General features: G+C 54.2%; 2 long non-coding RNA genes across 2 annotated transcripts in view; both read right to left on the reverse strand.

Moving 5' to 3' along the window:
- Nucleotides 1–4,308: 4,308 nt before the first annotated feature.
- On the reverse strand, nucleotides 4,309–9,407 carry LOC135316183 (uncharacterized). Its single transcript, XR_010375621.1, has 3 exons — nucleotides 9,154–9,407; nucleotides 7,656–9,066; nucleotides 4,309–5,864 (listed from the first exon to the last, which is right to left on the reverse strand). It is a non-coding gene; the product is annotated as an uncharacterized LOC135316183 (long non-coding RNA).
- A 13,172-nt stretch (nucleotides 9,408–22,579) lies between these two features.
- Nucleotides 22,580–24,034, reverse strand: part of LOC135316215 (uncharacterized) — a 35,749-nt gene continuing 34,294 nt past the window's right edge. Inside the window, exon 2 of the long non-coding RNA XR_010375650.1 lies at nucleotides 22,580–22,810. This is a non-coding gene — a long non-coding RNA (uncharacterized LOC135316215). The remainder of the gene's footprint in view (nucleotides 22,811–24,034) is intronic.

Raw genomic sequence — 24,034 nt, forward strand, 5'->3', positions numbered from 1 at the left:
ACACTGGAGCAGTAGCCACCTGTCCTGGCCTCCCCTCCTGGCTGATCTCCTCCCCTGCATTTGTAACTTTGACAATACAGAACATTTTATACAAGAAAGCAAAAGTATATTTGAACGTAAAGCTCTAGGTATAATTTAACGACAATTTTCTACATTGTTTGCAATGCAAGGGACCTGATCTTCCTCTTCCTCACCCCAGTGTGAGCCAGGCATTGCTCCAGGGAAAACCATGGGCCTATTTCTGCTGTCATTTACACGAACATAAATCAGGAATTTACTCGGTTGAAATAAGTGGAACTGCACCAGTGTAAAACCAGTGTGAGATCAGAGTTACAGTGCTATAAAAGCAGTGTGAGATTAGAATCAGCCTCAGTATATTATGGAGATGGTTTGAGGAAAGCCTAGGGAAATTAGTAATATTGAAATTGGAAACAAAAAGAGAAAAAAAAGGGCATGTGATTTCCTGATGATTTGGAAAATCAAATCCTCAAGGCCAGCACTCATGTTCCTTCCTCCCGCTGAGATCCCTGTACTGGTGAGCACTTCTGCCAGAATGGTGTTTCTGTATTGTTTCTCTTCTGGGTGAAGCAGCTGTGAGGTGTTCTGTATGAAGCTGCCGTACAAAAATAAATTGAATCGAATTAGGGAAACAACTAAAGTAATTTCTTCTCTGTCCTCACATTAATCCATTTAGGTTGATTCTTTGGGTGCTCCAAAGGGGATTTGCATCACTATCCTGTCAGCATCCACAGTCGCTTCCTCTCCTCTCAGACGAGCCTCGGCACCTCCTAATTCCATGTCTTTTTATTATTCTCCCCCCTCCGCCTGCCCCTGCATGGAGACTTCAAGGAGATTTTTACAGGGCAATTGGCTTTCCTGGCAGGTTGGATTAAGCTGTGATTTGCTCCCAATTGCAACGAGCAACAAAGTTCTAATGAGATTTTTTGGGGGCTGTGAATTAAGGGAAGGAAAAACAAATACTGTCTTTTAAATGAAATAATGATGCGTAAGGCCTGAAATATCATGAGAAGCATATCAGTGGCAATTTGAGTTGTTAATGGAGCCTGTGCATTGATATGCGGTGGCAAGCACGCTCAGAGGCAGTCAAAGCAATTCTGGCGTCGCGGACCCGGCGGAGGCTGGGACAACATCCCCATCCAGCGCAGATTTCTACTGCCCTAAAATTATACGTTGTGTTTCCAAGAGGATGAATTCCAGAATGTCCCAGGGCCCGAGCTGTAAGTAGGTCAGGCTAGATGTTCATCGCCACGGTCTCATATGGCCTTGCAGTCTCCGTGCCCTGCGGTGAGGATGCAGAGCAAGCAGTAAATAGCACACCGCCGGGGGACAAAGGCTCCATCCCCCTGCCAGGCGACCTGATGTGGAAATGGCTGCAGAGACACAGTGCAGAGACACCCAGGGTGTCCTGGTGTCCTGCCCGCGGTGTCCCAGATACTGATGTACTCCCCGTCCTGGTGAGGGACGCTTTGGGGGCTGCTCTGGTCCGTCCCTGCTTCCACTTCTGCCGAGTGTATCAAGGTACGCACATGTATTCCCACAAACAAGCAGGGGCACTGCCTTTGCGAAGTCTCTCCTGCATTATCCCAGGAAAATCACCACTACTGCCACAAGGCATAAGTAATTCACCCCTTGATGACAGTGGTGAGCCCTGCACGTCTCAGCTTGGGACAGCACTGCAGCACCAGCCACACTTCACATCAGCCTAAGGGAGAGGCTGGGGGCACTGCTGGTTTTGTTAACGCTTCTGTCTTGGTTAAAAAACAGAATTTGTCATGAAAAGGTGGGAAACTGCAGAGTCACACTCAACCTGGGATAGATCACGAGGCAGGAGGTCCTGTCCTGCCTGCCTCAGCACAAGGGATTGAACTTGGCTCTCTCCCACTGCCCCGAGCCCTGACCACTGCACTGTGCAATTCCCCTTCTCCATCTCCTCCTCCTTCGCCTCCTTGAGAGCCCAGGAGGGCTCCTCTGCTAAAGCTTCGATTTCAGCTCACTGGAATTTCCCTGCAGAAAAGAAAATCCACCAGAAAATTCCCAGTTGGCTCTGTTACACATGCAAAAGGTGCAGACACGGGGGAGCTGCGGTTGCACAGCTCACGCGATGGCCAGGGATGCTTCGAGCCGGTCCAGCGGCACGAGCCCCGCTGCCACAGCTCGCTCTCGTCCTGCCTGAACAGCCCTGGCCCTGTAACACACCCGAAGTTGCTTCATTTTGCTTTGGAAGAGCGATGCCCGGCCCCTTCGCAGCACTCGTGCCTTCCTCTCTCAGCGCTGGGGTTTCCAGGATGCGGCCGGGGATTCGGATCACCAGCTGCTGACACTGCATGTTTCGACAAGAGAGACATATTGCACGGATTTCCAGTGTAAATCGTGAGACAATCCAACATAAACATTTCGAAAGAGACGGCAGAAGGGGGGATGAAGAGAAGCAATGGGGGGGGGCAGATCCTGCTGCCATTTAGGCGATGGGAAATTGAACGTCACTTCCCAGCCTGAAGTGACCTTGGCCGAGTCCCCCAGATTTACTCAGCTTTCGCAGCAGCGTCTCCGAGAGCAGGATCTGACCCCTGAGGTCTTGCTTAGTGAGCAAGGTTGGAGTTTCAAGAGAGTCTTTTCCTGAAATGTCTTGAAATCTCTTGGTTTCCTCCCCCAGCCCCCTTTGCTGTCCCCAGTTCTCAGGGGACCTGCAGGGGTTTGTACCCCGCCGGCACAGCTCTGCTCCGCAAACCCACGGATCCAACCTCAGGCTCAGCCTCAGAGCGTTTGGCACTGCAGCGTCGCAGCCACGGGCCGATGAGCGAGGCAGGTAACATCTTCCCTTGGCTCTTGGGGAACACCTGGTTTTGAAGCACTTTCCGATCCCACTGTCGTGTGCGCCTCAGAAACACAGTTTCTGGTCCTCTGTGCTCTAGGAAATATTACCATCTTAAAGAAATTACAGAAGTAGAAACCCAGAGGTAACACCGTACACGCAGGTCCTGCCTGCCTGGCGGAACAGGACTCCCCTACTTAGAGGACCCAGTTCAGCCACCACCGAGGGAGACCTGCTCTGGGCAGGAGTGATTGGCCTGTCCTTGCTTCTGCTGCTGAAGTTTTGCAGTTGTGACAGAGAACACGGTAAGGCAATAACTAGGGCAGTTTTATTTCCCTTCACCGCTTTTTCTCAAGGATCAATAGTTCCGGGAGTTTTTGCCAGACGAACCCTGGTTAAGTGTATCTTGGCTTTAAACGGATCACTCAAGGTTGGGGACTGGCTCGTGCTCAGCGTCTCAGCAGGTAGTGAATTTGAAGCTGGTTTAGATGTGGCTTTGTATAGCTCCCAAGAGGTTTTGATTTAAAAAATTAGCTTTGGCATTCATAGTATGTGACCATTCCCTAATGCAGCCTAAACACCTTCGCTGCCCGGAAAGCAAGACCCAGCGGGGTGCCAGCCCCAGGGATGCCACATGCACCCCACTCCAGGCAGGGCTCCGTCCTCCAACGCCGGAGGTGTGCTCGCTGGCCGTCACGGCTGCTGCCCGCATCGCGCTCCCAAATTACCCACGGATCTTCACCTATCGCTCAGTTTTATCCAGCATTTTGTTGGTGCTCAAGTTTCTCCATCAAGCTGCAGCTTCAGCAAAGAGATGGCAAAAATCATCAAAGCCCGCGGAGAAAAAAGATAGGAAAAAAGGTGGGGAAACCTGCGTGCGTGATGGGCTGCCCTGGCCCCTGCCGCTGCCCCGGCCCCTGCCGCTGCCCCGCTGCCCGCAGCCCTGCCAGACCTCCCGCCGGGGGCAATTGGCAGAGCTCAGTAACACCTAATTACACCAGCTGGGTACCCGGCGCGTTAACGCCGCCGCTCCACACAGTGAACCTGTGCTCATTTAGACCTGTTTAGTTTTCAGTCCTGACAAGGCTTTTTAATAACCCGCAGACGAGCGCGCGGTGGTGCGTTTTACGTGGCCGAGCCAGGGTAATCAGCGATGCTGGGTTGGCTGCAGAAGTGAAATTCAAAATAAATCATTATTACAAATAATAATAGCGTTTGTGAGCTGCACTACACAAGAGCTCGGCATTGGGATTGTTGCTTCATTACAGAGTTCTCTCCTGCTAAATCTTTTCTGATATTAAAGCTGGCTCGATAGGGTCCTGATCCCTTGTTGAAACATCAATATTACTAATAAATAGAAATAACACGTGAGGTAAAGGGCCAGACCAGCGTGACCCGCTTTATGAATTAATGTAGTGAAAACTGGCTATTTTCCTACAGCCTTTATATACTACAGGCACACATACGAACTTCATATGCATTTATTGGACATCGGTGCACTGAAATAAAGCTGGAGCGATGCTCTAACCTAATTACTGACTTGCTACAGCGTGCCAGGGGAAAAGGAAGGAAGGCCCATTGCACACACCCGTGTGGCTTTCAGAAACGCTCACTATGTCTCTCACCGGGTGGATGAAATCATCTCCTCCAGCCAGGCTTTTTCTCGGCGTGGATCCCCTCCCGGTCCCGGAGAGCCAAGAGCGGGGCAGGCAGCTGCAAGGTGTTTCGGCGGGAGCTGCAGCTCCCCGTTTGCAGGGATTTTAGCTGGAGTTTGCAGCCCCCTGTGTTACGGCAGGGACGTGTTTGGTCGGGAGCCAGGGCACGGGGGGATGACTGTCAACGGGAGATGGGCAATCTGACCCCGCTCGTCCTGAGTGTGAGCACATTCTCCATGCATACAAGTGCATGGGCTCGTGGCTATATATATCTCTATATCTACATCTATATATACACATACATGCATATGTGGGGAGAGAGAGGATGTGCATTTCTCCGTTCATCTGTAATTCTGTCCTGTGATTTTTGCATCCTGGGTGATTATTATCAGGAGGTGTGAAGCAGCCGTGACTGTGCTTTGCTATGCGATATGATACTATCGTCACAGTAATGTTATAACCAGGCACGGCAGGCCTGATCCAGCTCCCGGGAACGCCGACCTGCCAGACTCGTTGCCAGCAATGCCACGCCGGCTTTACACCACCGTAACAGCAAGCTGGGTCCGGCCCTTCCTCCCAGACAGAGACACCACGTTGTGTCCATAATTTATAAGCTATTCAAAATTTATCGCTGAGAACAAACTCTGACTACAGAAGGGTTTTAAATCCTTGTTAAGTATTAAAGTGGAAATAACTGTGCTAACGCGGCGCTGGCGGGCAGTGGGGATGGGACAGCATCCTCCCTCCTGCCCCCGCCAGCTGAGCCTGCCCCCGTGCTCCCCGGCAGCGGACTCGATAGGGCTCAGATTATTGTTTTATCCCCTTTTTTTCCCCTTTTTCCCGCTCTGTTTCCTTTTCTGTTCCCCCTCCATTGCCATTTCTCCAGCTGCAGGAGCCCCTGGGTCAGGGGCAGGTCGGGGGCTGGCCGTGCCCCCCCCCGCTGCCCCTGGCCCCCTCCTTGGGGGGGACCCTTGGCTTTGCCGCAGGGGGCCCAGCCCGCGCCAGCGATGGGCTGACAGAGCCATACAACCGCTTGTCACCTCGCCGGTGACGAATCGGCCTCGGCTGACAAGAACGGATTGAGGCACTTCCCAGGCTGATGTGAGGGGTGAGAGTGGGGCCGGATCGGGCCCCTGGGGGGGATGCAGGAGAGGGGCCGGCGGCGGCACTGGGGACGATGGCGAGGTGGGACTCAGGTGGCTGAGCCGGGGCAGCCCCATGCAGGGGCTGGCGTTGGGGGTCTGGGCTGGGGCAAATTTAATAAGTCTTACGGCAGCCTCCTCCCAGAGCTTGGCTTAATGGGATGCCAGAGACGACAGGGTGGCCTCGATCTGTTCATTCCCTGGGCCTGGGGAACCATCCATCTTGCTCTAACCCTATTTTAAAAAAATATAAAAGGAAAGAAAAGGAGGGGGTGGGGGAGAAAGAAAAATGATAAATCTGTTCAGGGCTTTTGTTTGCCTGCGATTCCTGTAAAGGACAAAAAAATGAAATAAAAGCCAGGCCCATTTTTTCCCCGCTTGGTGTTGCCATGGGATAGAAAGCCCCCCGTTCTCAAGAGTGCAGTGCCTTTGGGGAGGGGAAAAAAAAAACCCAAACCTCATTAACGTTATGAGTTGCATCTGTTCCCTGGGTCTGGGTCACTTCCAGCCCGCCAGCTCACCCGCCGCCCGCCGCCCACCGCCCCAACCCCCGCACATTCCCATTGCTAATTTATTTGGATATCCATACCCTCAGAAATCAAAGGGGAGATCTGCACTCCCTGCTTGGGCCCTGAGACAATGGCCACCATACCAAGAGCATCCCAGCTGTGAGAGCATCCCAGCTGTGAGAGCATGTCTGAGCTCCCAGCTCAGAGAGCATCCCAGCTCAGAGAGCATCCCGGCTCAGAGAGCATCCCGGCTCAGAGAGCATCCTGGCTCTGAGGGCATCCCGGCTCTGAGGGCATCCCGGCTCTGAGGGCATCCCGGCTCAGAGAGCATCCCGGCTCAGAGAGCATCTCAGCTTAGAGAGCATCCCAGCTCAGAGAGCATCCCGGCTCAGAGAGCATCCCAGCTCAGAGAGCATCCCAGCTCAGAGAGCATCCAGCTCTGAGAGCATCCCAGCTCAGACAGCATCCCGGCTCAGAGAGCGTCCCAGCTGTGAGAGCATCCTGGCTCAGAGAGCATCCTGGCTCAGAGAGCATCCCAGCTGTGAGAGCATCCCGGCTCTGAGAGCATCCCAGCTCAGAGAGCATCCCGGCTCAGAGAGCATCCCGGCTCAGAGAGCATCCCAGCTCAGACAGCATCCCAGCTCAGAGAGCATCCCAGCTCAGACAGCATCCCGGCTCAGAGAGCATCCCGGCTCAGAGAGCATCCCGGCTCTGAGGGCATCCCGGCTCTGAGGGCATCCCGGCTCAGAGAGCATCCCGGCTCAGAGAGCATCCAGCTGTGAGAGCATCCCAGCTCTGAGAGCATCTCAGCTCAGAGAGCATCCCGGCTCAGAGAGCATCCCAGCTCTGAGAGCATCCCAGCTCAGAGCGCATCTCAGCTCTGAGAGCACCCCAGCTCTTGGCTGGGCACAAGGCAGAGGGCAGCGGCCAGAGCTGGGTCTTGGAGCGGGATGCCTGCTCGTCCCTCTGGAAAACAGAAACAATAATCCTCGGTCACCACTGCAAGAGGCAGGAGAGGGAATTCCCGCTTGGACAACACCATGGGCAGGAGGGTTTCGGGCAGCATTGCAGGATATCGATCCTCTGCAGTTTCTTCTGCTGGGACCTCTGACCTGCCAGGCCCAAGCCCTTAAGAAACTAAATGAACAAACCTCACTTTTCTGCTCCTGCTTGGCTCCCTGGCTCTTTCTGTGCTTAGGGAATGCATGTGATCAGGACTCAGTGCTATTTACCACATCCAGGAGGGTGGGGAGGAGTAAAAAAAGATCTTTGATGTAGCACTGTCACAGAAACATGTTTGTAGAATAGAGCAGAGGCTCTCCAGGACTTTGCAGAATGAGGGAATTTGCATGATATTTCCAATTGCATCTGATAAGGAATGTGCGTGCAGTTGCCTTTATCGGAGCTGCAAGGTAAAATACAGCAGGCAGCGCAGGGCTGGGAGCCATAAAGCAAAGAGCTTTACAGTGAGAGACAACACAACCAAACCAGTGCAGGGAGAGGGGGATTTTCTTACCCGGCCACAGCTCCTATCTACCCAGCTCTCATTTCCAGGCTATTTATAAATGAAGTGTCAGGAGAAGGCTGGTCGTTGTGTGCACCAAGCCCCCCAGCACTGCATGCGTGGCTTCCCACACCACGCTGCTAAAATGCACCCGGTTCTCTGGAGGTCTGGCTCTGAGAGGGGAGGGAGCGGCAGCCCTGGTCATCCAGGTCCATGTCTGCAGCCAGGGTAAGTCCAAAGTGAGTTTTGGTGGGTGCAGGGAGTGACAAGGTGTTGTGACGAGGCAGGAAGGAGGAAAAGGAGTGATTTCAGCTGCCATAAAATGGAGGTTTGGTATCTGCTGTGATGGCTGCATACATGAGCTGGGCTCTAAAATACAGATGTCCTGGATCAGGAGGCTCTGAGCTGGTGCAAGTCCTGAATGGGATGAACGGTGGGGCTGTGCCATGCTGTGTCAAACCATGCCAGGGCGTGCCGTGCCAAGCTGTACCATGCCATGCCTTGCCAAGCCGTGTCGTGCCAAGCTGTACCATGCCACATCTTGCCAAGCCGTGTCATGCCACCCGGCTGCGGACACGCTCACGAGTCCCGGGCCAGCGGCACAGCTCGGCACAGGCTCACAACCAGGAGGAGGCATCCGTGCGGTGCTCACAGCGCTGGGCAAAGCCTGGCATCATCGGAAGGAAACGTGGCAGTTGTGCCTGCAAACTGAGGAGAGAAGCATGCACAAAAGCCTGCTCTGCACGTTGGGTATCACTGGGTAACACCACGGCTTGCAGGTATCGGTTTGCTGGATTACGTGTAAAAGGCTTCACAGTCTTTATTATAAACACTATAAAGAGGTTTGTGGTTCTTCTTTGAGTTTAAGAACAAAAGGCTGTTTCATTATCATTAAACTTGCGTTTGAGTTGCTCTATGACCGGGTGTCTGGCTTTTTATTGCAAGCCAGGGCTTTCAAAAGCTCCTTAAATGTTAATGTCACCTTTAAAATAACAGTGGCGAGGCCTTTGATCAGCAGAGCCGGTCACTTCTTGCAGCTGAAGTAAGAACCAGTGACTGACTGATCTTGGGATTTTAATATTTCCCCCTTCCCCCTGCCGACCCCCGGCACTAGGAGAGAAGCCAGGCTTTGATCAGACCTGACTTTTTTGCCATCTCAGGGACCTGCTGCTTAAAGGAGATGTTCAGTGCTGGGCTTTCACAGCTTGATGTGATGGACGAGAGCAGGGCAAGGCCAGCGCAGCTGGCTGGTCCTGCAAGACTCACCCGACTGTCCCTGCCAGGCTTCAGGGATGGGGACAGGAGAGGGGTCCCTCTCCACCCCTGCTGCTGTGGACCTGCAGAATTCCCTGGGAGATGTGGTTTGAGGCCACCAGAAGCGCCCGCTTGTCTTCGCTGCAGATGCATCCCTGCGATTTAGAGGCTGTGGGGGAATAGGATCATCTCAAAGTCTTTCCCTTCACATGGCACCAGCATGCCTTCACCAAAAACCCACTGCAAGACCGCACACCCATCACTCATTGTCCCTCATCCATGCGTTGCCCCTGTCCCCATCCCCTCCGCGCTCAGACGCCAGCCACCCCACGCACATGCCCACGCACACAGCCGCTGCGTTTGCTGCTGCTGAGCTTGCCGGGCTGGGGACGGGGTCACCCACATCACTCCACGGGCAGGCAGGAGCGTAACGCCGGAGGAAAGCACATTTCAGGTTCAATTAATGCCATCCGCGGCAAAGGCGGCTGTGCCGGTGCTGGTCTGGGTACAAGGATATGTTTGCAGAGATAAGTGTGAGTGTAACCTGATGACACAAGTTGCCTGCTTCCAAATGTCAGGCAAAGTTCATGCAAACCATGTGAAATGAGTTAAAATTTAACAGAAATCTGCAAAGTGTTGCATCGTAATTGAATCCATGATGTGGATGGGAAACATGTTCAGACACATCCCAAATTTGCCTAAACCATAGTATTCTGCTTGAAAAAAGGTCGATTTAAAGGAGGCTGCTGCTGCTAAATATGCGTGCACCCCCTCCTTTCCCTTCTGCAGGGAGAAAGCTCGGTCTGAAAACTTCTGAGTCATTCTGCATCGGTTTTGATGTGTCAAAAATGGTTTAAAAAATCACAGCTGAAGCCAGCAGCAAGGATAGCTCAGCTCAGGCACACGCAGATGAATGCAAAGTGCTGCAGAGCTGAACCGCATCGAGCTCCGCGTGGAGAACAAGAGTCGTTTAAGCTGTACCCGCGCATTAAGAAGGAAAAAGGCTTTTTGGCTTCTTGATGCTGTGATGTGGCTTCGCGTTGTTTTTCTCTTTGCTGTCTGCTAATTCTCCTTTTGTGCTGGCATGGTGGGGTGCAAACTCGTTCAAGCTTTAGAAATGGAAAGTTGTTTTGTTGTTCTCGTGCCCCATTTCTATAGCTCCAGCAGCGAGTTCAGCCCTGAAGCTCTCCCTGCGCTGTCTTTGGGGCACCTCATCACAGCTTCGCGTGGGGTGGGATAACCTCTACACACCCGTGATTGCGAAGCAGCCATCCCGGCACCCTTTTTTTCCCCTTTCCATATTCCCCATGCCAATTCCTGTTCGGGTCCTGCATCCTGAGCACCAGCTGCCAAAACAGCTGTGGCACGGCAAAGTGGAGGAGGCAGGAGAAATGAGCTCGGTGCTCTGGCTCGCTTGGAGGTTTTGGTCCCTATCTTTTCCATTTAGGGAGTTTATTACACTAAGTGATTGATCGAATGGATTAAAAAGAATGAAGCGGATGCCCATCTTAGTTTGGACTAACTGAAGACAGCCCCCTGCCCGGGCCGGCTCCATGCACGACATCCCCACGGGTCAATCTGAGGCTTGGCTCTGGTTTATCCCCTGCTCCTCACCAGCAGATTAAACCTCAGTGGTTTCCTTGTGATACTAATGATCGGTGCTTCTGGCTGTCCCCCTGGGGCAGCTGCACAGCCAGGCTCTCTGCTGGATGCAGCAGGCTTGGAGGCAAGCTGCAAGGGATGACTGAGACCCTTGTGTGCTTTTACTCTGCAAGGGCTTTTCATAAGGGAGCTAAAAACAAATTTAGCACTTAATGCTCTGAAGAGTAAACACTTAAATGCCCTATCATCTGCCCAAGTGCTTTGTTTATTATTCAGAGAAGCCAAACTGAAGCAGTTTTCCATGGAGATGTAGTACCTCCTTCAGATTAGCCCGCTTAATTAGATCCTGGTCGCACAGCGCTTTGCTCTGGAAGAGGTGCTGATGAGGGGACATCGAACAATTGCTTCCAGGGGCCAAGCCTCGGCTCTAGCTGTCGCCAGGCACCCCGGTGCACAGGGCGGTATTCTGGGAGGTGAAGCTGGACATCTCGAGCTCTGGTTCAAGGCTGCTGATCAGCAGGGGGACAGGGACAAACCCAGCACGGGCACTGGGAGCAGAGAGGAGCCACCATCCACTCCCAGCCGCTCCAGGCTCTGTCCCAGCTACCAGCCCACTCACACCAGCTCCCAATGCCAGCAGGTACAAACCTGACCTCCAGTAAGGGCCAAGAGCTTTATGCAAGATATTTGTCCCTGGGCTTTAAAGAAAGTTGGGAGGGAAGACGCTGGTTTAGGTACTAAGTACTGGCAAATGCCACTCTTGAATGGTGGCTGCTCTGAGCAGCGCTCCCCGAAGCATAAAAGCTCCAGTTTCCCATTTATAAGCTATTAAAGCTGTTACATCCCATAATGGACATCCTCAGGTGAAGAAGACAAACAACAGAAAACGCTGAAACACAATGGCAACGCTAGACACAATAACAGACACGGCACAAGAAGGATATGACACAGGGAGACAAACAGGAGCAAAATTTATGTCACTGGAGATTACAAGGGCATCATATATCAGCGATGGAGACGGGCTCTGAGCACCAGCGCGAGGGCTGGCCTAACCTTTCAGAGGAAAATCTCAGAGCAACAATAACAGCCAAGAAAAAAGAAAAAGCAGAGCTGCGTCCCTCCGGCAGCCACCTGTGCTTGGGGAGAAACGGGGAGTTTGGTAGCAAAAAGGGGAAGACGCCAGAAGTCATGCGGTGGCCATGTGCCTGGTGCCTAATGCAATAACAAAAGGCGTTGTTCACTGGCTATTGATGATATAAGGCTAGGAAGTTTTTGTGTGAAGAGCTAGCAGACACCTGTGCCATGACGAGAAGGCTATGCAGGTTTGCACCTCCTGGTCAAAATGGCATCGCTTTGGGCATCAGTCCTGCTGTTGGAGCTGATCGGGCTGCCCTTTGCCCCTCCTCGGCCCCTGCCCGTCACTCTCTGCCACCCCAGCACCCCCGAAGCAACTCTTGTAGTCCATGGCTGAAGGTTTTGGGGAGGGGAAACTAAACTGCCACAGCGTGGAGGAGAATCCCGTCCTACCTGGTGCAAAAGATCACGAGCAACCGAGAACGGGTCCCCCGTGCGGAAGCCCCGTTGTGAATGGCTTTAATAACATCATGTGCCCCAGCTGAACTAGTCTGCAGAGGAAGGTTTTACTGACAGCTTATGGGATTTGGCCGTTCCTATATCAACTTTCTCATGTTTAACCAAAAACCTGTAAGTAGTCCTGAAAACTCAGGAACAGTAGAAGGGTGTTGCCCTGCAGTTGGATTTTGTGTAACGTGAGTGCTTTGGACTTTGTTTAACGCTAAGATGAATTATGGCCTGCTTGCCTTCCAGAACAGAATCTTATTTTATTGTTTTAAATAACTGTTTGCAAACATATAGTATCTGCTGTGCTGCAGCACACTCCCCACTCAGCACCTTGCAACTGCTCTTGCAAGAATTGAAAATCATTAACAGAGGCTGGATACGGCCATTGCATATCCTATATTGTCAAAGGTGGAAATGATAAGCAATTTTTGCCCATGGTCACAAAATAAGCCTATGTCCATGCTGGGACCTGAACATGGGAATATCTACTTAGTTTCTGACCGTTTCTGGTGTTGGAAGTGCCGCTGCCAGCCCGCCCCGCGTGCTGGGGTGTGAAGCAGAGATGCAGGGCTGCCTCTTGCTACGCTGCACCTGCCAGGCAGGATGAGTCCAAGCAGCAGCCCAGGATGGAAAAGGATTTAAGCATCAACCTAAAGAGGGGTGGCCGCTACAGAAACAGAGGGGTCCTGCAGGACTTGGCTGCTCAGCTGTAAGTCACTGGCAAGTCCCAGCTTTCATTATTCCACTCCAAGCAGCAGTCATACTTCAGAGTAAAAACTGTCCTACTTTCAAGTAACTATATGCAATACGTGCTTCAGATTCCTGTTGTCATGTACACATGTTTCCAGTCGGATTATCCTCCCTGGTTTGGATGGTTCCTCTCCATTCTTGGGTTACATGAGCCAAAATCGGTGTTGATCTGTCTAGCCCCAGCGCAGTAAATTGCCCTGCTGCCTCAGCTGGCAGTAACGCAGGGGCAAGATTACTTCATTGCTGGATGAACTCATCACAGGAGCATTTCAGCTGCCTGTTAAGCGCTCCCCTTCATGGAGTGTATCTGTCACAGGCTCTGCGGGGATCGGACACCCTCAACCTCCACATCACAAATAAAAAATGCCTTTTCTTCTCCAGCCGCACAAAGCGGTGGCTCTGCCTTCTAGCCTAGAGGCCAGCGGCAGCGGCAAAACCCCCTTCCCTTCCTTCCCCCTCGTACGCAGAGATATTGCATTCATTCATCTCGGGGGCCGCAGCATGCTTGCAGGCTGACAATACATTATGGTGATGTAGGTCTTCATTTCGCGCTGTCAGGGACTATAACAACTGTATCTATTACCCAGGAGGCCAAATGGGGCAGCTTTTCCCCAGCGCCTCTACCTGCGCCCTGGCTAACCCGACTGGGGGGTCCCCTGCCCTGTCCCCTGTCCCCTGCCCGCCAGGCACCAGGAGGAGGGGGCAGCAGCAGCCGGTGCTCTGGGTGCTGGGATGGAGGGACGGGGGAGCCGGGAGATCGATGGCCCCAAGCGTTGCAAACACAATGAGGTAATTCCACCCAGCAGAGCCTCATCAATCCCCCGGCTCCGGCGCGGCGTCCCCACGGCTCGGCCGCAGCTACGGTTCTCCTGGGCGATAGCCCAGGTGTGTGGCTGTCATGGAGATAAAAGAGGCTTAATTAAGACCCAATAAGCTAAGTGATTTGTTATCTCGGTGCAATATATTACTCCAGCCTATCGATCCCAGAAATGCACATGTGTCCGAGAGCCACCAACAAGGCTCGATCCCTCCCTGGTCAATACCCGCTGCTGCATTCCCCCCGGCACGCCAGCCCCAAGCACCTGCCGCTGGGTGCAGCCAGGGGACAGGGACCAGCTCCTAATGTCTCCCGACTGCTGGGTGTACGCACAAAAATATCAGGATTTGCTTCTCCCAGGGGAGGAACTTGCTGAAATCCGGTGATGCTCAGTTTTGCCTAAAGCCTGGAGCCAGCCCGGGAGGCAGAGCGCAGAGGCTCAGTGTGCTGGGACATCCCTCCCAGTACATGGTGGCCTCGCTCTGCAGCCAGGGCTGCCCAGACCCTTCCTGCGGCCACGCACGGCTGCAGGGTCTGCCGGAGCACGCCGAGCTATCATTTGCAGGACCATGGTGCCTGCAAGCTGCAGTTCCAAAACGGGACCGTCCCCGTTCTGCAGTGTTACACTGGCAGGTGCTCAGGAAGGGCCCCAACGGGAGAGGCAGGACAGAGGTTGGAGCAGGAGAGGGTCTGGAAGGTGACAGTGAGGGAAAAGCCAGTTTCCACAAATCAGTACAAGCGGACGGGAAGCCCCAAGGCTGTGGCACGTCCCTGTCCCAAGCAGGGCTGATGTCCACTGAGCAGGCGGCCGGGTCCTGCGCACCCGAGCGCACGCGTGCCCACCACCTTCGCGCTCCAGCCCGGCCAGCACCGTGCTTCCCCCGAGCTGCCAAAACGCTCCCTTCCAAGCTGAAATCAAACCGTTTATTTTTCCAGTTTGAAGGCGGGGGTGAAGGGGAGAGGGAGGGGAACCCGATTCATTTAGCATTCGAAATGTTAAACCGCTCAAGAAGTTCTTTGATCTTTTGAGGTTTTGCTGCAAAGGGAACACCCTTTCCCCATTGGTTTACTGAGTCACGCTTATTACTTCAATGCAGAAATATCCTTTATGTCAAGTGTTTAAATATCCAGCTCTAAGCTTCAGAAGCCTTTTCCTTTTCTCTTTCTTTCTGGGTTGGCTTTTTTTTTTTTTGAGGAGAGTGTTTCTTGCTCTCCCGGAGCTGCCTGTACTCTTCCTCGCAATGTTTTCCCAGCAGGAAAGCTGGGTTCTGTGCACGGGTGCCTCTGGAGGGGCTCTCCCCGTGGAGCACCCTGCCCAGGGCCACCCACCTCTGCATCCTCCCCAGATATCTTGTAGCCCATCAGCCTGGGAAACGAGAAAGCAGGAGGACGAGGGTAGAAGAGCTGGCCTGGCATTGCAGCTGTGTTTCACTTGGAGGGCCCCAGGATGCGCCTATTCCAAGGATGTGCACCTCTGCTGGGATGTGCAACCTGCCCCAAAAGCAAGGACTAAGGAGCGGTCGTGCAGAAGGGCATACCCTGCCGAGCCCCAGCACTCCCACTTCTGCCCGCGCCGCTGGCATCTTTTGGCCGTGGCTCAGGTTCAAAGTGGCCACAGATGCAGAGGAAAGCCCTCGGGCAGAGCCACGGCTGGCACACGGTGCCGCTGGCACCCACGCACCCGCCACCCAGACCTCCCGCAGAAGGGTCTGGAGCCAGGCTGCGGCAGCTCCTTCCCAGCTGCCCCACAACTTGGCCTAGAGCTACGTCTGCAAATGTGCTTGTTTAAACAGTATTGATGGCAGGCAAGTCCGAGCTTGAGGAGCGGTGCTGGGGCTGCAGGCAGCCTGTGTCCCAGGAGCCCGGGCACCTGCTTTCGTGGGGAAAGAGTCGGTGTTCCCCCTACACCTCAGCTCAGCCGTGGGGAGTGGGTTCCAGCACCCGCCTGCCTTGTTTCAGCTTCCAAGGAGGATGTCAGGCCCCAACAGGGACTATGTCAGGTCATTGCGGTGCCACAGGTCGTGCCAGCTAATGCAAAGCATGTTTAAAACCATGCCACAGCTTAACGGCCCTGGCTTTCCTTCATCTCCAAGGAAAGCCCCAGTATTCAGCAAACCATGAACGTTGCTCAGCCCTGAACGCTCTTAGCCAGGCAAAGTGGAGGCACTCCCAACGGCCTCCCCAAAACAGGGACAGCTTTCCCTCTCTGGGCAGCCTTGGCCAAGGCTGTTAGGACACCCACCTGCCTCCCAGCTCTCGCTGTGAGCCAAGGCTGGATGCTCCCTCTTATTAACCTGGGAGCTCAGAGCTACCTCAGCCACCAGCTCTGAGGACCGCCAAGCAGAGCCCCGACCACCTCTCTGTCCGGAATTACATCAGGAATGACAACCTGGTGAGCCAGAGCAACAAGAAGAGACCCCGGCTGGCAGAGGGATAAGGGCTCGTGCCGTGTGGCAGCCCTCTCGGGGACGTGCGTCCTCTCCGTGCCCATGCGGCCCCCTCCTCTGCAGCTCAGCAGGCACGAACCAACAACATCGATCCCCTGTGCTACGTGGGCTCTCGGCTGCTTTTGCTGGCAGTGGCATTTGCAAGTGGTCTTGCCCCGGTACCTGCTGCTCTCTGTGGACCCCAATCCATCCCTGGCCACACTGCAAGACCCCAACCCTGCCACTCACCACCTCCCAAAGGGCCGAGCGGGGAGGGCTGTGCTGGGCTCTGGACTCCCCCAGCACAGTAGGGTGGGTGGCCGAGCAGGGCTGTGCCCGGCCGGGGCCGCCAGGGCTCCCGGGGCTCCCGGCTAACACCTCTCCCTGCGCTCCCGCTTACTCACATCCTGGCGTGCAAGCGGGTGCGTGCTTTCCTTTTTCTTCCCTTTTTCCCCCCGTGAAGGAGGTCCGATTACATAACCAGCAGCCAGCTCTCGGCAAAGCAAACAAACTTGACATTCACATAACCTGCCGCGCTCTCTCCGGCAGGGATTATTAAGTCATTAGAGTCTGTTAGCAAATTTTCCCAAATACGTTTTGCTTCTTCCCAGGGGCACCTTGATGGTTAATGATCCCAAACTACCGGCTGGGCTTAAATTCACCCACTCCGGTCCAGCAACCCGCTCCAGTAATCTGCAGGGTGTGAGAGCACTGCGGAGGGGGGTCAGGAGTGAAAATCCTTAAGCAAATCCCCCCGTAAGGATGCTCATCTCGAGTGGCAGAGATCCACTAGAGCAAGGGGAAGGTTGCTGGATGCTGCCGAGGGAGGGGAAGAGAGCGAGGTAGGCGATGCCCCATCCTCCCTCCGTAACACACACCCGCTTTTCTCCTTCGCTGAGCTGGCAGCCCAGGGCGATATTTCTAACAGGCAAGTGTATTGCCTAACTGGAGACAGAATAAAAAATAATCATAAAAAAACCAGTCGGGCAGGCCAGTTAAGTAGAGAAGGAGATAGGTTTCACCCACCTGCAGCTGACTTGCCCTCTCATTCTCAGGCTGAACAGCGAGTACATCAACAGCCCGACGATCTGCAGGTTGGTAACAGAACAGCAGGCTGGCCGTGCCCTTCCCTGGCCCCAAAGCCCCTGCGCATCAGCAGCACCGATTCAAAAATACACCGGCGGCCTTTTATCGGGGTCCCCCTCGCAGGTTTATGTTTGTCGTAGAAGCAAAGTCTGAAGGAAGGGCTACGGGCAAGCAGGCATCCCCCCCACAGAATCCTCATATTTTAGCCCCATGGCTTTTAAAAATAATCTTGTACATTTAAAAGGACTTGGGATCCATTGAGTAAGTAGAAAACCTTCATAATTTTTATGCATATCAGTAAAACCGGCAATAGTAATAAACCGGTGGCCACCAAAGAGCACCCCCAGGGAGCTCTGCACAAAAAGAAACCCTCTGTCCATGCACATGAGCAGTACGGCGCTGCGGTCTCCATGACCCTGCAGCCTCGAAAGCTTTTTTAATAGAGCAGGGGGGGCTATGATTTCTACCCCAAACCATCTTTCCTTCTGCCACCTGGAGGACCACGTGTGCAGGGCATTATCTGGGAGGGAGTCACCCGGGTACATCTGACCCAAGGTACGGACTGTACAGTAATTCAATCCACGCATTCCTGGAGATGGGGGTGAAACACGGCTGCTCGCCCTGCCGCCGGCCGGACAGGGGCTGGACCACCAGGCAGGAGCTCGTGGGTGCTGCCAGCCATGCAAGCCCTGCCTGCTGCTGCACAGAGCCCGGGGCTCCACCCAGACCTCCCGACCGCAGCTGCTGGCAGTGCTTTTAAAACAATCTTTGCCATAACACCAATGTCCCCAAGGCTACGTGACACGTGAGAGAGATGCTCGTAGTTGGCATTCAGGCAGCAGAGGAGGATGAGGGAAATGGGCAGCGTTGGGATAGGGCTGCTGGAAGGCAGTGGCAGCGCTAATCTTAGCCACGGAAAAGTCCCTGATTGCCCAGGCAAGTGCAAGAACCTCGGTGGTGTCGACAGACGCAGGACCTGCCTTTCCTTAAAAACATCTCCCTTGATGTGATGCCCTGCAGGTTTGGCGCCCAGGCGGGGGCCTGTGGCCGCGGGGGCGGATGGGAATGTCTTTGCTCTGGGAGCTGCGCTGGCTGCCCGGGATGGGCTGCGAGATAGGGAAAGCGAGCCCGCTACGGGCACTAGTCTTCCCACCCCAGCCCGCGGCTACTCGGATCTGCAGCCGGGGGCGGAACGGGCCCCTTGCTGTTCCTGCCGTCCCGGGTGTCGCGTCAGAGAGCTGGGTTTGCAGGTGGGACCCAAGCCTGCCTGGGCTGGGTCCGTCCCACAGCTCCCAAGGCACGCGATGGAGCCCTGCAGCAGAGCCCCTGGCAGGCACCAGCGGTCCCCGGTGTGACCGTCCCCTCTGCCTGTCCCACCACGGCCGGGAAAGAGGGGAGAGGCAGGGGAACCAGCGAGTTGCAAGTTCTCTGTACCCCCTCACCAAAATTGCTCGTTGAAGATTTGTCACATCAACCTGTTTACTTCTGAAATAAATCTCCCTTTAAGGCAGGTAAATCTCTGGCAGAATCTGTAAGATACCCTAATGTGGCATTAAGCTGAAGTTAAGGTTATATTCCTCCAGGGATGCCAGATGGGATTTGCTTTCCTTGAAGACAGGACATGTATTTCAGCTTTAATGGGTTGATGGAGCCCCTTTTATCTTGTAAATATGAATGAGGAAGGGGGAGCTGTTAAATAAATGGAGGGGTTTTACCTGAACTTTTTTCCCTGTCGTTGGCTTGGACTGTGTTAAAGACCTTTGTTTTCTCAGTGGAAAACTCGTTCAATCAATCAGAAAGGGAACTAAATGCCTTTTGAGAACATAACCTTTATTTTCCAGATAAATGGTTCACTCAGAGCAATTTGCATGTGGGAAGCTAGTATATAGCAGAGTAAAAAAATATATTTAAAACCCAATAGCAATGTAGGTCATGATACAAACATCTACTGCTGAGATGGCTTCTCCGGGGTTGAAAGTTAGGGAGCTCAAGGCAATTTAAAAAGATGGGGAGGTTTTGTGCAACAGCTCTGCTTAGGGCTGAGCGGGTAGATGGATGAGTGAACTAATCCATACCAGTCCAGATAAAAGGGGTTGGGCAATGTGAAGACACAGTCAACCAGATTATAAACTCTGCAAATGCTTCCCACCACCCAAAGCCCGCGGCTGCAGCCTTCCTCCCAACGGCTGGGTTTGCAAATCCATCCCTTCGGCCTTTTTCTCTCCCGATCTCTCTTCAGCGTTGATACCACGAGCAGCGTCACGGTCCCCAGCAGCCACCACGCGCGCTCCCCTGGCACTCGGCCACCACTGCCCAAGGAAGGGACCCTGCACAGGTGCAATTCCCATGGCAAAGCCGACCAAGGGAGCTGCTGCAGCCACATCAGCGGGTCAGGGACAAACCATCACTCCGTCACTCACTTTCCTTCATCAGTGAGTTTTCCTAAACCTCTCCAAATCCGTGCACCCCAAAACTTCTTAGCGCAGCACCTCATCCCCATGTATAAGCATTTGCCTGCTGAGAACGGACCCACTCATCCAAGTCATCTAATACAGATCAGAATTAACACCCCAGGCTTCCAGGGGTCTGCAGACCATGGCTGGGAACCACAACCATCCCCTCTGAAGTGAGAAAGGACCCTGCAAAGCATCACCCCCACCCCACACCCCAGCTTCTCCCCCCGCTATCATGTGGAGGAGGCAGAGTTGCAGCCCTGGGAAAGGCTCTGGAAGCCGCTGGGAGCAGCTGCAGCAGAGACTGGTGCCAACTCCAGCTGCTTGTTAATTACGGTAACATGTTGTCTCATGTACGCACCTCCGCGAAGACGCTGTATTAGCTTGATAAGTATTTAGCACTTGGCACGGGGGGAAAGTTTCCACTTAGCATCCAGCAGGGCTGAGCGGCGGGGGGGGAAAGGTGGCACAGGCAGGGCATTCGGAGAGGGCACAGGCAGGGCAGGAGGCGGCACGGTCCCGGGGACGGCTGGGGATTCAGCCTTGCACGGCCTCCGTTAGCACTTCTAGGGATGGGATCACGGGGGAGCCAGGGATTTCGGAGGCTCTGCCATCCCACTGGGGGCTTATAGCCCAGGGCTGCCCCCAGCACAAAGCCCAGGCACTGCTCTGGGTTTAATCTACCCCAGTAACAGGGATCGTACACGCTTGTGCCTTTCTTCAGCAGGCTTTTCTTGCTCGCTCTGCATGACCGGCCCGCTGTGCAGCACCATTGTGCTGGGGCGGAGGAACCGTGTAAACATGCTTTCAGGTCCACTGTGCTGCTCACAAGATATCTTCATCCCCAGAGGTGCCTTCCTGCATGGGGGCTGTGGGAGACGGGGCCAGACACATCCCTGGGGACAGCAGGGTCTCCCGAGAGCTGAGGGAAACAGAAAGAGCTGGGACCCGGCTGGCCCGGGCAGCTCTGCAAAAAAATGGCTGTTGTTGCAAAAGGCACCTTTTGCAAGCAAATTACCCTCCAGCATGGCCAGTTCTGTGCGGGGATGAGGGTGACCCCCGGGCCTCAGGGGCTCATCCCAGCCGCAAACAGGCAGACTGGGATGAGGAAGCTGGTTCCAGTCCATTGAGCGCTCCCCAAGACTAACAGGGCCGTGGACAACTCAGCAGCACCGCCTCCCCTTTTCACTACCAGGTTACATTAGCATTTTCCATATGTTTGAATGCAGATAAATCTTTTGTCTGAATCAAAATCAGTAATTATGAGTCAGTGTTAGCACAGAGCAGGTGAGTCAGGCGCAAAAGCATTTTTGCCTCGTACCCTCAAGGTCTAAGATACATCGCTCACCTGAACCTCCTGCGTGTGGTCTTAGTTCAGGGTTTTCACAAACATCATTAGCAATCCACCAGTGAGCTCGGCAGCAACCCACAGCCAAAGCTGCCACCTCCTCTTCAATTCCCCAGGGTGGGAAAGCAACCGCAGCACCTGGGTAAACGCATAGGTGGCCTCCGCTCGCTCCACACTGGGGATGCAGGGGTTGGGGATGCGGGGGGGGGGTGTCTCCCTCGCCCACAGCACTCAGCTCACGCTCAGCAGGTTGGCTGAGCACAAAGCTGTCCCCTAGGATGGCCGAGTAGCCGCTCCGTGGCGAGCCCGTCACCTGAAGCCAAGGTGGCTGCAGGAGAAGGGGTGGCCGCTCTGCGGTGCCAAGGGCTGGGCATCTCTTCTCCCCTCAGCTGGACCTGGAAGCCCCCAGCACAAGGACCTGGGTTCAGGCATCTCTTCCAGCTGGCCAGGCTCCGTGCCCCACCATAAGCCCCTGCACCTCAGAGCTATGGGAGGGCTCTGCGTGGTCTGAGGCTGCTGAGCAGGGTCCAGCTCACCCAGGGGCTGGCCAGACATCAGACACTAGCGGTTCAGGCCTCCCCAAATCTCTGTGCAGCCAGGCAGCCCGACCCCACCTTTGGGCTGCCCGCCCCAGAGCTCCCCCACAGCGGAGCCCTGGGCTTGCGTTCACTTGCCTTTCAGCTCTGGTGGGACGCGGGTTATTAGAGGGGATGGTTTATTGACGGGTGGGGCTGGATATAGTTGGAGGTTTGTCTAGCCTTTGATCACCCGACTCATCTCCTTACCCCATCTCCTTACACCTCCATGGAATTTAACTCCGTCCTTTCCTCCAACGCGGCATCTCATCCTCCTGTAAGCCAGGCTTGCACTAGGGAAGGTGTTTAAACCCTCAGATGAGATGTGGGCTGGAGGTTAATTTATTCACCCAGCTGCAAGGAATGAGCTACCACCCAGCAGCAACCCTGGTGAGCTGGTCCCAAGATGGACCCCACTGCTCTGTCAAGTTTAAAAATACACGGTCAGACCAGTATAAGAGTATCAGAGGCAGGAGGGCTCCTTGTGCATCCCCTGCCTAAGTCCTGCATCTCTGCAGCCACCGCTGCCCCAATGAGACACTCACCACTGCTCTTCTGCTCCTGGCTGCCTATGGCCATGGAAAATGCCAGAGTACAACTTCTTTAGGGACTTTCTCCTAGTGAGGCTGGAAGTGGCCTGTGACTCCAGAAGGTATTAGCAGGGAGACCACGGTCTGAGACACCCACACACCCAGGGCCATTGTCTAAACTTCATTTGGAGACACCACAAGTAACGACACCCTGACAAGCGCCACAAGCCCAGACTGCATGGGCATGGGAGGACATTGCCACGTGCATTGTGTCATATCTGGGGGGAAAATCCCATTGGCATGACCTAGGAAGGAGCTCTCGGCCTCCAGCTCTGCATCAAGGAGATTAGCCCAGTGAGTGTGTGTTTGCTTTCTTTGCCTTAAAGCACGCAAAAGCCCAACAAAACAGACTTTGTTTACTGCTCATCCTGTAAACCGCTTAGGCGGTTGGAGATGAGCTGAAAGCTTAGGCAAGCTGCAGAGTTACAGCCAGATGTGGTTTCGAATGGCTGAGTTAGGCACCTCTGAAACCTGAGGTTTATTAATGAAGGTGCCCGCTGAACCATAACGGGCTGGTGTAATTACCTCCGCCGCAGCATCCCCTGCTCCTGGAGGAGGGCGGCCGGGTTCTGCTGCCGTGGCCCCGCTGCGAGCGCCCAGCCAAGCGGACACGGCATCTTGTGGAGGTGAGTAAATAGGTTAAGGTCATTCCCCATGATGACAGGTCTACGGCTCCATTGGATGGCTGGGGAGAGATAACAAACCAACAGGGGTCACCACCGATAAGAGATGAAAAGGCTCCAGAGGCGAGGAATAATTACATGTGAAGGGCAATGTTTTTCTCCCAATGACAAGCTCTTCGTCAGAGCCCTCCAGCAGTGAGAATGCTGCACCGAGGGACTGGCCACAGCCGGGCAGCACCGAGCTGTGTGTTTGTGGGGTGAGCGCTGGGCAGGAGGCTCCTTCCCTGCAGCCCAGATAGTACCTTCCCAGTTCAGACCAGCGCAAGGAGCAGAGCGAAGGGTGCGCGCTCCTCCCAGAGCACCCCCATTGTGTCTCCATAGGTCGATCCCATCGCCCACCCCACCAGCCACCCCTGTATGAGCTCCGGCATGCTCGGGAAGCGATGCCGGGCTGTGCTCGGGCATGAGCAGCTGAAGCTGCACGCAACCAAGAGCCCACAGCAGAGGAAGTGGAAAAGCCACCATGGCTGAGGACCAGAGAGGAGTCTACACCAGGCTGATGGCAACCAGGAAGACCAAGGAAGACAAAGCACGGCACCCAGGAGGGGTCATGAAGCGGGGGGACCGGGTGTCCTTCCCCAGTGGAAGCAGGCACACATCCTCCTCCTCCTTCCCCGAAGCACAGCCCTCACAGATGGAAGTCAACGCCTTGCCAAGGAAACACTCGCTGGGAGCTTTTCACACCTGGTTTGTCTCTTGAAGTTTCACACCAATGAATAACTGTGACCTCAGGAGGGGAGTGTATCAGCTATATTTCCCAAATATCAGCAAATTGTGTGAGAGAAAGAGATATGCTAAGGGGGCAGACTGTTCGAACCATTACCATCCTTCTTAGTACCACTTAGCTGAACCGTTAAAAAGATCCAGGGCTCCCAAAGACAATTAAGCTCAAGGGAAGCCATAAATCTCAATAAACATCAGGCCAAGTTTTCTTCACTGCTTGAAACAACAGATATAATTTCATTGGTTACTGAGCTCATGCTCCCAAAGGGATTTCAGATAAAAAGCCACTTATTCAAAACACCAAACCCAGGCTTCTCCTGTCTCTCAGGCTACCGAGGGGTCAGATTTCCCAGCATGGGAACATGTGCCCCGCGGTCTGCAGAGGTGGAGCTTGACTGGAGAAAACCTTTGCAGATTTATGATGTCTGCGGCACGGCGCTGCGACCTGCCGCCAAGGTCAGGCGGCCGGCACCTGCGTGCGAAGGTGGCCCTTCCCGATGGGA

The sequence above is a fragment of the Phalacrocorax carbo genome, chromosome 18 (assembly GCF_963921805.1).
Source record: "Phalacrocorax carbo chromosome 18, bPhaCar2.1, whole genome shotgun sequence".
NCBI lineage: Eukaryota > Metazoa > Chordata > Aves > Suliformes > Phalacrocoracidae > Phalacrocorax > Phalacrocorax carbo.